The sequence below is a fragment of the Hyla sarda genome, assembly GCF_029499605.1.
Source record: "Hyla sarda isolate aHylSar1 chromosome 1 unlocalized genomic scaffold, aHylSar1.hap1 SUPER_1_unloc_17, whole genome shotgun sequence".
Taxonomy (NCBI): Eukaryota; Metazoa; Chordata; class Amphibia; order Anura; family Hylidae; genus Hyla; species Hyla sarda.
The window spans coordinates 249425-263275 of record NW_026607578.1 but is presented as its reverse complement, the minus strand read 5'-3'; positions in this window follow the sequence as shown (position 1 = coordinate 263275).

The window sequence follows — 13851 nt, the reverse complement described above, 5'->3', positions numbered from 1 at the left end:
CACAGGTGTCTGACAGATTTTTGGAACAGTGGTCCATAAAAATGAAAAATTTAATTTTTAATTTGCACAATCCACTGTTCCAAAGATCTGTCAAACGCCAGTGGGGTGTAAATGTTCACTGCACCCCTTATTAAATTCTGTGAGGGGTGTAGTTTCCAAAATGGGGTCACATGTGGGGGGGGGGGTCCACTGTTCTGGCATTATGGGGGCTTTGTAAACGCACATGGCCCCTGACTTCTATTCCAACCAAATTCTCTCACCAAATGCTCAATGGCGCTCCTTCTCTTCTGAGCATTGTTGTTCGCCCGCAGAGCACTTTACATCTACATATGGGGTATTTCCATACTCAGAAGAAATGGGGTTACACATTTTGGGAGGCTTTTTCTCCAATTACCCCTTGTGAAAATGAAAAATTTGGGGTAACATCAGCATTTTAATTTAAAAAAATAAAATTTTTCATTTTCCTGTCCAACTTTAGCAGAAATTTGTCAAACACCTGTGGGGTGTTAAGGCTCACTGTACCCCTTCTTACGTTCCTTAAGGGGTGTAGTTTCCAAAATAGTATGCCATGTGTTTTTTTTTTGCTGTTCTGGCACAATAGAGGCTTCCTAAATGCGACATGCCCCCCAAAAACCATTTCAGCAAAATTTGCTTTCCAAAAGCCAAATGTGACTTCTTCTCTTCTGAGCATTGTAGTGCGCCCGCAGTGTGCTTGACGTCCACACATGGGGTATTTCCATATTTTGAAGAGATGGGGTTACAAATTTTGGGGGACATTTTCTCCTATAACCCCTTGCAAAAATGTAAAATTTCGGGGAAAACCAGCATTTTTGTGGAAAAAAATTCATTTACACATCCGACTTTAACGAAAAGTCGTCAAACACCTGTGGAGTGTTAAGGCTCACTGGACCCCTTGTTACGTTCCTTGAGGTGTGTAGTTTCCAAAATAGTATGCCATGTTTTTTTTTTTTGCTGTTCTGGCACCATAGAGGCTTCCTAAATGTGACATGCCCCCCAAAAAACATTTCAGAAAAACTCACTCTCCAAAATCCCCTTGTCGCTCCTTCCCTTCTGAGCCCTCTACTGCGCCCGCCAAACACTTGACATACACATATGAGATATTTCCTTACTCGAGAGAAATTGGGTTACAAATTTTGGGGGGCTTTTTCTCCTTTTACTCCTTGTAAAATTTCAAAAACTGGGTCTACAAGAACATGAGAGTGTAAAAAATAAAGATTTTGAATTTTCTCCTTCAATTTGCCGCTATTCCTATGAAACACCTAAAGGGTTAATACACTTTCTGAAAGTCATTTTGAATACTTTGGGGGGGGGGGGGGGGTGCAGTTTTTATAATGGGGTATTTCTAATATGAAGACCCCTCAAATCCACTTCAAAACTGAACTGGTCCCTGAAAAATTCCAATTTTGAAAATTTTGTGAAAAATTTGAAAATTGCTGCTGAACTTTGAAGCCCTCTGATGTGTTCCAGAAGTAAAATCATGTCAACTTTATGATGAAAATATAAAGTAGACATATTGTATGTGTGAATCAATATATCATTTATTTGGAATATCAACTTTCCTTACAAGCAGAGAGTTTCAAAGTTAGAAAAATGCTAAAATTTACCACTGTATTAAAGTAGAATATGTCACGAAGAAACAATCTCGGAATCAGAATAATCGGTAAAAGCATCGCAGAGTTATTAATGCATAAAGTGATAGTGGTCAGAATTGCAAAAAAGGGCTCAGTCCTTAAGGTGAAAAAGGGCTCAGTTCTTAAAGGACATCTGCAGTGCTGGGCAAAAAAACTTTTTTTTTACCTCATTTAATAGGTCTTTGAAAGACCTTTCCAACGATGTCTCCCCCATCAAAATTGGCCCAGTCTTTCTCCCGTTATCAGCACACGAATTACGGAGGAGAAGTGAAAATAAAACTACACCTCCCATCATGCCTTGTGCTTACTTCCTGTAAGCTGCTGCCCTCCCCCTGTTCTATCCCCCCCCCCCTTGCATACACCCTCCCCTTCTGCTCATCTCCCCCTCCCCATGCTGCTCCTGTCCAGTGATGAAGCAGCTGCCTCCGTGCTCACTGTAGTGTGGACACTGGAGAGTGGAGAGTGAAAGGAAAAATGGTAAAAAAAACATAATTGTTTGTCTATAAAACTGTCCTGATAGGGGTCCCTCCATCTTTTTCACAACTACAACTCCAAGCATGCCCAGTTATTTTATATGCTGTTCGGGCATGCTGGGAATTCCAGTGGTGCCTCCAGCTGTTGCAAGACTACAAATCCCAGCATGCCCTGTCAGCTTTCTGCTGTTTGAGTGTATAAAGGTGTTGTAGTTCACCAACACCTCTATTGTATCTCTGTAGTCTCCTGGGAGTTGTAGTTCACCAACACCTCTATTGTATCTCTGTAGTCTCCTGGGAGTTGTAGTTCACCAACACCTCTATTGTATCTCTGTAGTCTCCTGGGAGTTGTAGTTCACCAACACCTCTATTGTATCTCTGTAGTCTCCTGGGGGTTGTAGTTCACCAACACCTCTATTGTATCTCTGTAGTCTCCTGGGGGTTGTAGTTCACCAACACCTCTATTGTATCTCTGTAGTCTCCTGGGAGTTGTAGTTCACCAACACCTCTATTGTATCAGGAGTCTCCTGGGAGTTGTAGTTCACCAACACCTCTATTGTATCTCTGTAGTCTCCTGGGAGTTGTAGTTCACCAACACCTCTATTGTATCTCTGTAGTCTCCTGGGGGTTGTAGTTCACCAACACCTCTATTGTATCTCTGTAATCTCCTGGGGGTTGTAGTTCACCAACACCTCTATTGTATCTCTGTAGTCTTCTGGGAGTTGTAGCTCACCAACACCTCTATTGTATCTCTGTAGTCTCCTGGGGGTTGTAGTTCACCAACACCTCTATTGTATCTCTGTAGTCTCCTGGGAGTTGTAGTTCACCAACACCTCTATTGTATCTCTGTAGTCTCCTGGGGGTTGTAGTTCACCAACACCTCTATTGTATCTCTGTAGTCTCCTGGGAGTTGTAGTTCACCAACACCTCTATTGTATCTCTGTAGTCTCCTGGGGGTTGTAGTTCACCAACACCTCTATTGTATCTCTGTAGTCTCCTGGGAGTTGTAGTTCACCAACACCTCTATTGTATCAGGAGTCTCCTGGGAGTTGTAGTTCACCAACACCTCTATTGTATCTCTGTAGTCTCCTGGGTGTTGTAGTTCACCAACACCTCTATTGTATCTCTGTAGTCTCCTGGGGGTTGTAGTTCATCAACACCTATATTGTATCTCTGTAGTCTCCTGGGAGTTGTAGTTCACAAACACCTCTATTGTATCTCTGTAGTCTCCTGGGAGTTGTAGTTCACAAACACCTCTATTGTATCTCTGTAGTCTCCTGGGAGTTGTAGTTCACCAACACCTCTATTGTATCAGGAGTCTCCTGGGAGTTGTAGTTCACCAACACCTCTATTGTATCTCTGTAGTCTCCTGGGTGTTGTAGTTCACCAACACCTCTATTGTATCTCTGTAGTCTCCTGGGGGTTGTAGTTCATCAACACCTATATTGTATCTCTGTAGTCTCCTGGGAGTTGTAGTTCACAAACACCTCTATTGTATCTCTGTAGTCTCCTGGGAGTTGTAGTTCACAAACACCTCTATTGTATCTCTGTAGTCTCCTGGGAGTTGTAGTTCACCAACACCTCTATTGTATCAGGAGTCTCCTGGGAGTTGTAGTTCACCAACACCTCTATTGTATCTCTGTAGTCTCCTGGGAGGTGTAGTTCACCAACACCTCTATTGTATCTCTGTAGTCTCCTGGGAGTTGTAGTTCACAAACACCTCTATTGTATCTCTGTAGTCTCCTGGGAGTTGTAGTTCACCAACACCTCTATTGTATCTCTGTAGTCTCCTGGGGGTTGTAGTTCACCAACACCTCTATTGTATCTCTGTAGTCTCCTGGGAGTTGTAGTTCACCAACACCTCTATTGTATCAGGAGTCTCCTGGGAGTTGTAGTTCACCAACACCTCTATTGTATCTCTGTAGTCTCCTGGGTGTTGTAGTTCACCAACACCTCTATTGTATCTCTGTAGTCTCCTGGGAGTTGTAGTTCACAAACACCTCTATTGTATCTCTGTAGTCTCCTGGGAGTTGTAGTTCACCAACACCTCTATTGTATCTCTGTAGTCTCCTGGGAGTTGTAGTTCACAAACACCTCTATTGTATCTCTGTAGTCTCCTGGGGGTTGTAGTTCACCAACACCTCTATTGTATCTCTGTAGTCTCCTGGGAGTTGTAGTTCACCAACACCTCTATTGTATCTCTGTAGTCTCCTGGGGGTTGTAGTTCACCAACACCTCTATTGTATCAGGAGTCTCCTGGGAGTTGTAGTTCACCAACACCTCTATTGTATCTCTGTAGTCTCCTGGGTGTTGTAGTTCACCAACACCTCTATTGTATCTCTGTAGTCTCCTGGGAGTTGTAGTTCACCAACACCTATATTGTATCTCTGTAGTCTCCTGGGAGTTGTAGTTCACCAACACCTCTATTGTATCTCTGTAGTCTCCTGGGGGTTGTAGTTCACCAACACCTCTATTGTATCAGGAGTCTCCAGGGAGTTGTAGTTCACCAACACCTCTATTGTATCTCTGTAGTCTCCTGGGAGTTGTAGTTCACAAACACCTCTATTGTATCTCTGTAGTCTCCTGGGAGTTGTAGTTCACCAACACCTCTATTGTATCTCTGTAGTCTCCTGGGAGTTGTAGTTCACCAACACCTCTATTGTATCTCTGTAGTCTCCTGGGGGTTGTAGTTCACCAACACCTATATTGTATCTCTGTAGTCTCCTGGGAGTTGTAGTTCACAAACACCTCTATTGTATCTCTGTAGTCTCCTGGGAGTTGTAGTTCATACACCAGTGTTTCCCAACCAGGGTGCCTCCAGATGTTGCAAAACTACTACTCCCAGCATTCCCTGGTTGGGAAACACTGGCATACACACACACACATAACAGGGACTACAACTCCCAGCATGTGTCATTCAGTAGTCCCCCCCCCCCAGTATGATATTTATTCCCTGTATACACCACCAGCCCGTGCAGTGTAATATGTCTCCTTCACACACACGTCCTCCCCTCCCTGCTCTGTGGTTTGCTCTGTGTTTCCCCCGTGATAACTTGAATCCTCCCGGTGATAAGTGAGGTCCTATGTAGACAGAGCAGGGGAGGGGGGAGGAGCTGTGGACGTCCTCATTCTCCCCCTGCTTCAATCTTACAGATAGGGGCGTTTCTGAGGATGAGCCAATGGCTGCCTCACAAAGCACCCGCTCATGCATATGCATAAGCAGGGAGGAGCTGACAGAGGCTAGGGGGAGCACAAACACTGCTGGGAGGAAGAGATCTCCGTCCCCAAGATGGCGGCTGCAATGTAATGAATAGGGGACGGACGCAGGACTACTGGGCTATGCTGGCAACTCTAATATCTCAGAAACGGCTGCATATAGGTAAATAGGACTAATTGACTGAATTGTATAACTTTTGTTTGGGGAACATTTGGGCAGGGATTTTTGACCACTACAGTTGTCCTTTAAGGGGTTAAAGCTCAAGGCGTCTGAACAACATTGCTGAATAAGGGTGGGTTCACATTACATTTTTCCCCATATGGGAGCGCAAACGGCAGGGGGAGCTAAAAACTTGTTCTCCCGTATGTAATTCACTTCAATGAGCCGACCGGACCGAACGTTTCACTCTGGTCGGCTTATTGAAATGAATTACACTCGTGAGCGCAAGTTTTTAGTTCCCCCCCTGCCGTACAACAGAGAGGTCCCACTGGGTTATGGGCTCTTACTGAATAAATCTCCAATCCCCTTCAGGAGGGGAAACCCCCCCTTTTCCGGGGAACAATGCCCTAACTTATAACCCAAATAAAATGTAACTTTTATTGTTATTGATTAAAATAACATGGGAAACGTGAAAATCAAATGTAGTGATTTAAAACTATCAGGAAATACCGGGTGTCTTCCAATGATAGCCCACTAGATGGTGCTACAGTGTAAGTTATGGAGTTCTCTTTTTCCCCTATGCCGGTTCACTACCGTTACATAGTCACTCCACACTTAGACACAGCCTGTATTCCTGTCTAAAAGTGTATAGATGCTCTAACGTTTCGTTTGTGACCAAACTTCTTCAGAGAGCTGCCTAAAAAAAAAAAAATGCGCTACTGTATGTGGAAAAACATAATGGCCCTCATTTACTAATAAAATCGGGTTGTAAGTCTATGTTGCTTTCTTACCCGACTGCTTTTTTCCCCTGGTATTTATTATTATGTCGCATCCTGTTTGTCGCACGTGGGTTTTGTTGGTTTTGGTTTCCAACTCCTCTGAGCTGTCGGGAAAAAATCCACAACAATTCAACAAATTCGAGTTAGAAACCTTTATAAATACGTGGGAAAGCTCAGAAATGTCGGTTTACGCCCCTTTTTCGGGTTTGGGAGAATCCACATCGGGTCCGTCGGGAAAAAATGTTGCATCGTGTCGCAGACTAGCGCACGATGTCTGCGACATGGCGCAGACAAAGCTGCGCCAAAAAACCCCGACAAAAGAGGTCGGGTTTAGAATAGTAAATGAGGGCCAATGTGAACCCATCCTAAGACATATTCTCCCACATTTCCATCTGTCTAGGACCAGAGTGTCCCTTTAATGTTCTCACTTTCTGCTGAGCAGACAAGAGGATAGGGGCTGAGGGCCCAGGACAAGTCTGTTTCTCTATTACAGGTAAGAAAAGCACAATGGACCTGATGTGGTTGACGCAACCATCTTAAAAAGTCTCCAGAGGCACCGAGGAGGGCAAGTGGGTAAAGAACGAGCTGCCCTGAATGATACCGGTCTGTATAAAAACAACAAGAATAAAATCTGTCTACCAAAGGTTCTGTGCCCAATGATGGCCCCGGAGACTCATGGAGTCACCCACAACTGGAAAATGACTATAATATCACTGGTGAGTGATCACTGGATAGCCTCAGGATTTACCACAGTGGTCACCAGGTAAACACTGGCCGGCATGACCTGTGCAAGACCTAATGTAGGCAAAGCAGTGCAGGTGCCTCCTAAACGTGGCGGATTTACCCAGTGGCGTTGCGACCGGGGTGCGGGGGGTGCGGCCCGCACCGGGTGACACCATCCTGATGGAGTGACACCAGGTACGCCCCTGCTCCTCACTTGCTCTGCCTCTGTAATAGTACCCCTCACCCTCCCCCCCGTCCTCACTTTTTCGCTGTCTCACTTGTCTCTGTACTAGTAGAAGCACCCCCACCCCCCCACCCCCGTCACCTGCACAGTGAACCTGCCTGCGCCCCCACGTCTTCTGTTGCGCCGGCCCGACGTCACTCCGCAGGGCCGCGCAGGAGGACGTGACGTCACTCGCAGAGCGCCGGAGAGAAGGAGCGCTGCGCTGGATGGGTAAGTGAGTGTGTGTCTGTCTCACTCTATCTCTGTTTGTGTGTCTCTGTCTGTGTGTGACTGTGTGTGTGACTCTTTGTCTTTGTGTGTGTGTGTGTCTCTGTGTGTATGTATGTGTGTGTGTTTGTGTGTGTCTGTATGTGGCTCTCTGTCTGTGTGTGACTGTGTGTGTGTGACTGTGTGTGACTCAGTCTGTGTGTCTCTCTGTCTGTGAGTGTGTGTGTCTCTATCTGTGTGTGTCTCTGTGGTGTGTGTGTGTTTTTTTTTGTGTGGGGGGAGGGGGGGGTTTGTTTGAACCAGCGATCTAATGTGGGGAGACTTTGACCTATTGTGGGGAACATGCAAGGGAACCTGCGGCCTAATGGGGGGAAACTACTACCATATGTGGGGAATCTATGCTACTTCATGTGAGGAAACTGCTACCTAATGTTGGAAAACTGCTACCTAATGTGCGAAAGCTGCTACATAATGTGGGAAAACTTCTACCTAATGTGTGGAATCTGTGCTACCTAATGTGTGGAATCTGTGCTACCTAATGTGTGGAAATTACTACCTAATGTGGGGTAACTGGTACCACATGTGGGGAATCTATGCTACCTAATGTGGGGTAACTGCTACCTACCTTAAGTGGGGGAACTGCTGCCTATCTAATGCTCCCCCCCTGGCAGTAGCACCCTCATCATCCACCAGCAAACCCCCTCAGCAGCACCTCCATCAGCAGATCCTGATGGTGGATGATGGGGGTGCTCCTGCCAGGAGGACGATCCTGCCGATGGATGATGGGGGTGATACTGCCAGGGGGGATGGCCAGTAGCACCCTCATCATCCTCCAGCAACACCCCCCCAGTACTAGCACCCCCATCATCCAATAGCAACACCACCAGATTTATATTCAGAGGGTACAGTATGTGTTGGTATTATATTCAGAGAGTACAGTATGTGGCAGATTTATATTCAGAGGGTACAGTGTGTGGCAGATTTATATTCAGAGTGTACAGTATGTGTTGGTATTATATTCAGAGGGCGCAGTGGGTGGTAGTATTATATTCAGAGGTTACAGTGTGTGGCGGCATTATATTCAGGGGTACAGTATGTGGCAGATTTATATTCAGAGTGTACAGTATGTGTTGGTATTATATTCAGAATGTACAATGTGTGGTAGTATTATATTCAGTGGGTACGGTGTATATAAGGTTTATAATCAAAGAGTATAGTGTATAGTAGTATTATATTTAGAAGATACAGTGTCTCTCAGGTTTATAATAATACTTGTTTTCATATAGAGGATGAGAATCCACTGACATAGTGAGGAGACGTCTGGGCGTCACATTCTGCAGAGAGAAGTTTTAGCTGGACCAGGCGGTATGTACCATCTGAATTAGATAAGGGAAGACTATAGAGAAGACGTCACCTGTAGTCACTGATATTATTCTGTATTCTCCTCACTATAGAGAAGACGTCACCTGTAGTCACTGATATCATTGTGTATTCTCCTCACTATAGAGAAGACGTCACCTGTAATCACTGATATCATTGTGTATTCTCCTCACTATAGAGAAGACGTCACCTGTAGTCACTGATATCATTGTGTATTCTCCTCACTATAGAGAAGACGTCACCTGTAGTCACTGATATCATTGTATATTCTCCTCACTATAGAGAAGACGTCACCTGTAGTCACTGATATCATTGTGTATTCTCCTCACTATAGAGAAGAGGTCATCTATAATCACTGATATCATTGTGTATTCTCCTCACTATAGAGAAGACGTCACCTGTAGTCACTGATATCATTGTGTATTCTCCTCACTATAGAGAAGACGTCACCTGTAGTCACTGATATTATTCTGTATTCTCCTCACTATAGAGAAGACGTCACCTGTAGTCACTGATATCAATGTGTATTCTCCTCACTATAGAGAAGACGTCAACTGTAGTCACTGATATCATTGTACATTCTCCTCACTATAGAGAAGACGTCACTTGTAGTCACTGATATCATTGTGTATTCTCCTCACTATAGAGAAGACGTCACCTGTAATCACTGATATCATTGTGTATTCTCCTCACTATAGAGAAGATGTCACCTGTAGTCACTGATATCATTGTGTATCCTCCTCACTATAGAGAAGACGTCACCTGTAGTCACTGATATTATTCTGTATTCTCCTCACTATAGAGAAGACGTCACCTGTAGTCACTGATATCATTGTCCTCACTATGTCCTATCAGAGCTGTAGTCGCTTGTCAATTCTACAGTTAGGTCAGTGAATCTCAACTCCCAGCATAACCTCACCACTGCATAAAGGGGTACTCTACTGGAAAAAAAAAAATGTAATCAACTGGTGCTACAAAGTTAAACAGATTTATAAATTACTTCTACTTAAAAATCTGAATCCTTCCAGTACTTATAAGCTGCTGTATAAGCAATTCACAGGAAGTTCTTTTCTTTTTTAATTTATTTTCTGTCTGGCCACAGTTCTCTGTGCTGACACCTCTGTCCATGTCAAGAACTGTCCATAGTAGGAGCAAATCCCCATTGCAAACCAATCTTGCTCTGGAAAGTTCCTAACATGGACAGACAGAGCACTGTGGACAGACTGGAAAGAACTACACAACTTCCTGTGAAGAATACAACAGCTTATAAGTACCGTAAGGATTACGATTCTAAATAGAAGTAATTTAAAAATCTATTTAACTTTCTGGCACCAGTTGATATAAAAGTAAATGTTTTCCAGTGGAGTACCCCTTTAAGTAATTCTGGGAGCTGTATATTTAAATGGTGAAAACTTCTTTAACACTTTCCCATTCTGTGGCAACTGGTATATCTGATTATTATACTAGAATTTCTCACAGTGCGCTACAACAGTGGTGTCTGTCACAACTGGCCAAAAACTTACTGGGGGGAGGGGGGAGGTATGGGGGTGACACCATTTTCTACCGCACCGGGTGACACCAACCCTAGCAACGCCACTGGATTTACCTGTTTTGGCGACTGCACATAGACTATATTCCGGTCTCCTTGTGAGGAGGGTATGAATACTTTTTGGTGTGTGTGGATCTCTTTTCAGGTTGGCCTAAGGCCTATCCGGGGAGAAATGGCGATGTAAAGATGGCAGCAGGGCAGATTGTGAAGGATATGGTAGGTAGTTCCAGAAGTTATTGATAGTGATGGAGGTCGCACTTTACTGGATGAATTATGATGCAGGTAATAGGAGCAGGTTATGGATTTATTGGGACAGAACATTGATCCAGGGATTTATTCTGACATTTGGAGTTGGGAAGGAATTTTTCCCCCGTCATGGGGCGATGGGAATCAGCCTCATAAGGGTTTTTTGCCTTCCTCCGGGTCAGCACAGTAGGGACACAATAGGGATATGGATTGACCTTTATGGACTCAGGTCTTTTACAACCTTATGAACGATGTTATGAAGAAGCAGTGGGTTGTCTCCTTATGGGCCACTTTTTGGTTGTTATGAAGAAGCAGCGGGTTGTCTCCTTATGGGACACTTTTTGGTTGTGCTCCTAGAACAGGGTTGTACTGTCCACAGCTACTGCAGATGTAACACAGTCACCTATCTAGCTATGCGCGGCGGTACACAAGCGCGTACAACAAGCGCATACACAAGTCTTTATTCTATTCCAGATGGTAAAACTCCTGATCTAGATCCTGGAGATCGGGTGGTGATAAAGAGACACAAAGAGTCCTGACCTCCATGTGACCGGCCTTTCCAAGTCCTGCTGACAACAACCACTGCAGTAATAGGAAGGAAAGCCTATGTGGATCCATGCCAGTCCTTGTACCAAAGTCACCTCACCAGATACCACATAAAACACCCGACACTCATCAGGATTTTTACCTCAGGACTAATATTTTTTGGCACCAGAACCCTCACAGATTATTCAATTACTGGTGTATCCTGAGAACATATGGACACGTGGACAAATTCTGAACGTTTGGCACTTTTGTGTGAAGAATGTGCTGAGTGCGGATGATCCTATATCCACCTGCCTTATAGCTGCGCCCACTGCGGTGCCGACACCAAGAACAATTTTCAGTCTAATACACAAGGACCAGGATGTGGAAAACCACCATGTATCACAACATATTCTCCATATAGGAATCATTATACCACAAACCCTATAATTCTCCATATAGGAATCATTATACCACAAACCCTATAATTCTCCATATAGGAATCATTATACCACAAACCCTATAATTCTCCGTATAGGAATCATTATACCACAAACCCTATAATTCTCCGTATAGGAATCATTATACCACAAACCCTATAATTCTCCGTATAGGAATCATTATACCACAAACCCTATAATTCTCCGTATAGGAATCATTATACCACAAACCCTACAAACTGTTGACTCCACATCAGGACTCTGGACATGATAAAGAGAGGTGAAATGTCATGTGACCCAGATAATATACCTAGGGGCAAGTAATGGAAAATGATAGAACAAGGTGATACTACAGGGCTCGGCAAAACTGACACAAATTAAAAAAAAAAAATGAGATGGAGTGTGACGCTATTATGGTGCCGCATAGTCACATGACACGTTAGGTTTCTTTCACACTACCGCCATCTTCCTGCCTTCTGACACCCGTTATTCTGCAAAAACAGATAATTAAAAAATAGATACAATAACTGAACATATCGGGTGATAACTGATGCCCAATGTACATTATTATAATGGGAATTCTATCAAAATAATTGACATATTCCATCCATTACTACCCATTATTTCATCCGTCATGCACCGTTATAGTCCGTTATTTTATGTCCGTTTTAACCCCTTCTGGTTGTGACGCTGTATGGAGCATGCTCAGTAGCAATAAGGGATCATAACGGAATATAAAAATACTGGGTGCTAACGGATGTCATTTGTGAACATTCATCATCCATAGGCTTCAATGTTAAAATTTTAACGTCTGTTAATCCAACGTTATTTTTGACGGGACAAAAATGAGTGCATGCACCGTTATTTGCCCCGTCAAAAATAACAGACGTTAGTCTTAAGGGGACATAACTGATCATGAAGGATGGTCAAAGAATGAATAAAGAATGGACTTACTTAGGGGTACTCCGTCCCTAGACATCTCATCCCATATCCAAATAAGATGACTGGCCCCCTGTGCCACTTTATTTCCCCTGTGACAAATCACCCCTCCCTTTATTACCCCCTGTGCCACATCCTTTCCTCTTGATCCCCCTCTGTGCTATTTCATTACCCCTTTATTACCCTTTGTGCATATTCATCACCCCCTCTGCCACTTTATAAAGAGGTGGAGATGAATTTATACAGAAGGTACTAATGGGAGAATGAATGGCTCAGGGGGATCAAGGGGAAATTATGTGGCACAGGGGGTAAGGGGGGGGGGATAATCAGGCACAATGCACAGGGGAATAAGATGGCACTGGGTAAAAAAAAGGGAGGGGGTGATTAATGATACAGGGGGTGATTAAATGACACTGGGAGATTCTACTGTAATATTGTTTTTTATTGTGTTTTATAGGTAATTACACTCTGGAGTTAGCACAGGACAGTATTCAGTCATTTAGGAAGAATTTGGAGCCTTTTTCCCAATAGGGGCCATCTCTCAATAATGGACACTTTTATTCCCTGTGAGTGTCCGCTATTGGGAGATTCTACTGTCATCATTCATCCCCCTCCTGTCATCATCCACTGCCACAGACACCCATCCCCCATCATCAACCATCCTCCCTGTCATCATACACTGACACAAACACCCATTCCCCGTCATCATCCATCCCCCTCGTGTCATCATCCCCCTCGCTTATCGTCTAATCACCTTTTCCTGTTGCCTGGCAGTAGAGAAAGGTACACTCCGTGACATCAGGGGTGTCCTTGCATGGTGGCCTTAATGCGCAGCAGCGACCCTACCCCAGAATCACTATTCCGGAGCCAGCCCAGAGTGGAGAAGGTGGATGGACCAGACCAGCTCACTTTTCCCACTGGTATGCGGACGGTCCCTGCGCAGACAGTCCCTTCAGCGTCCCTACTCTGGATGAGTCCGGGGCCGTCCCGGTAAAGATGGATGGCTCCCCCCCCCCCCCCTACCTGAATGGCTGGACTGATGTCACTATTATTTTTTTTTTCACTTGAGTTTAAGCCGAGGGGGACATTTTCTGCACAAAAAAAAAGGTGCTTATACTCGAGTATATATGGCAATCGAAATAACCTGCCAGAAAGATTGAATTTTCAAGCAGGACCCCTATATATGTAAAAGAGTCCATGACTCACTCCCACACCTCCAACATTGAGAAGATTCTGGAATACCATGTGACAAAAGGAGAGGAGGAGTCCCATACCCCCGACAATATAACTTATATGAACTCTCCTGTATACGAATACA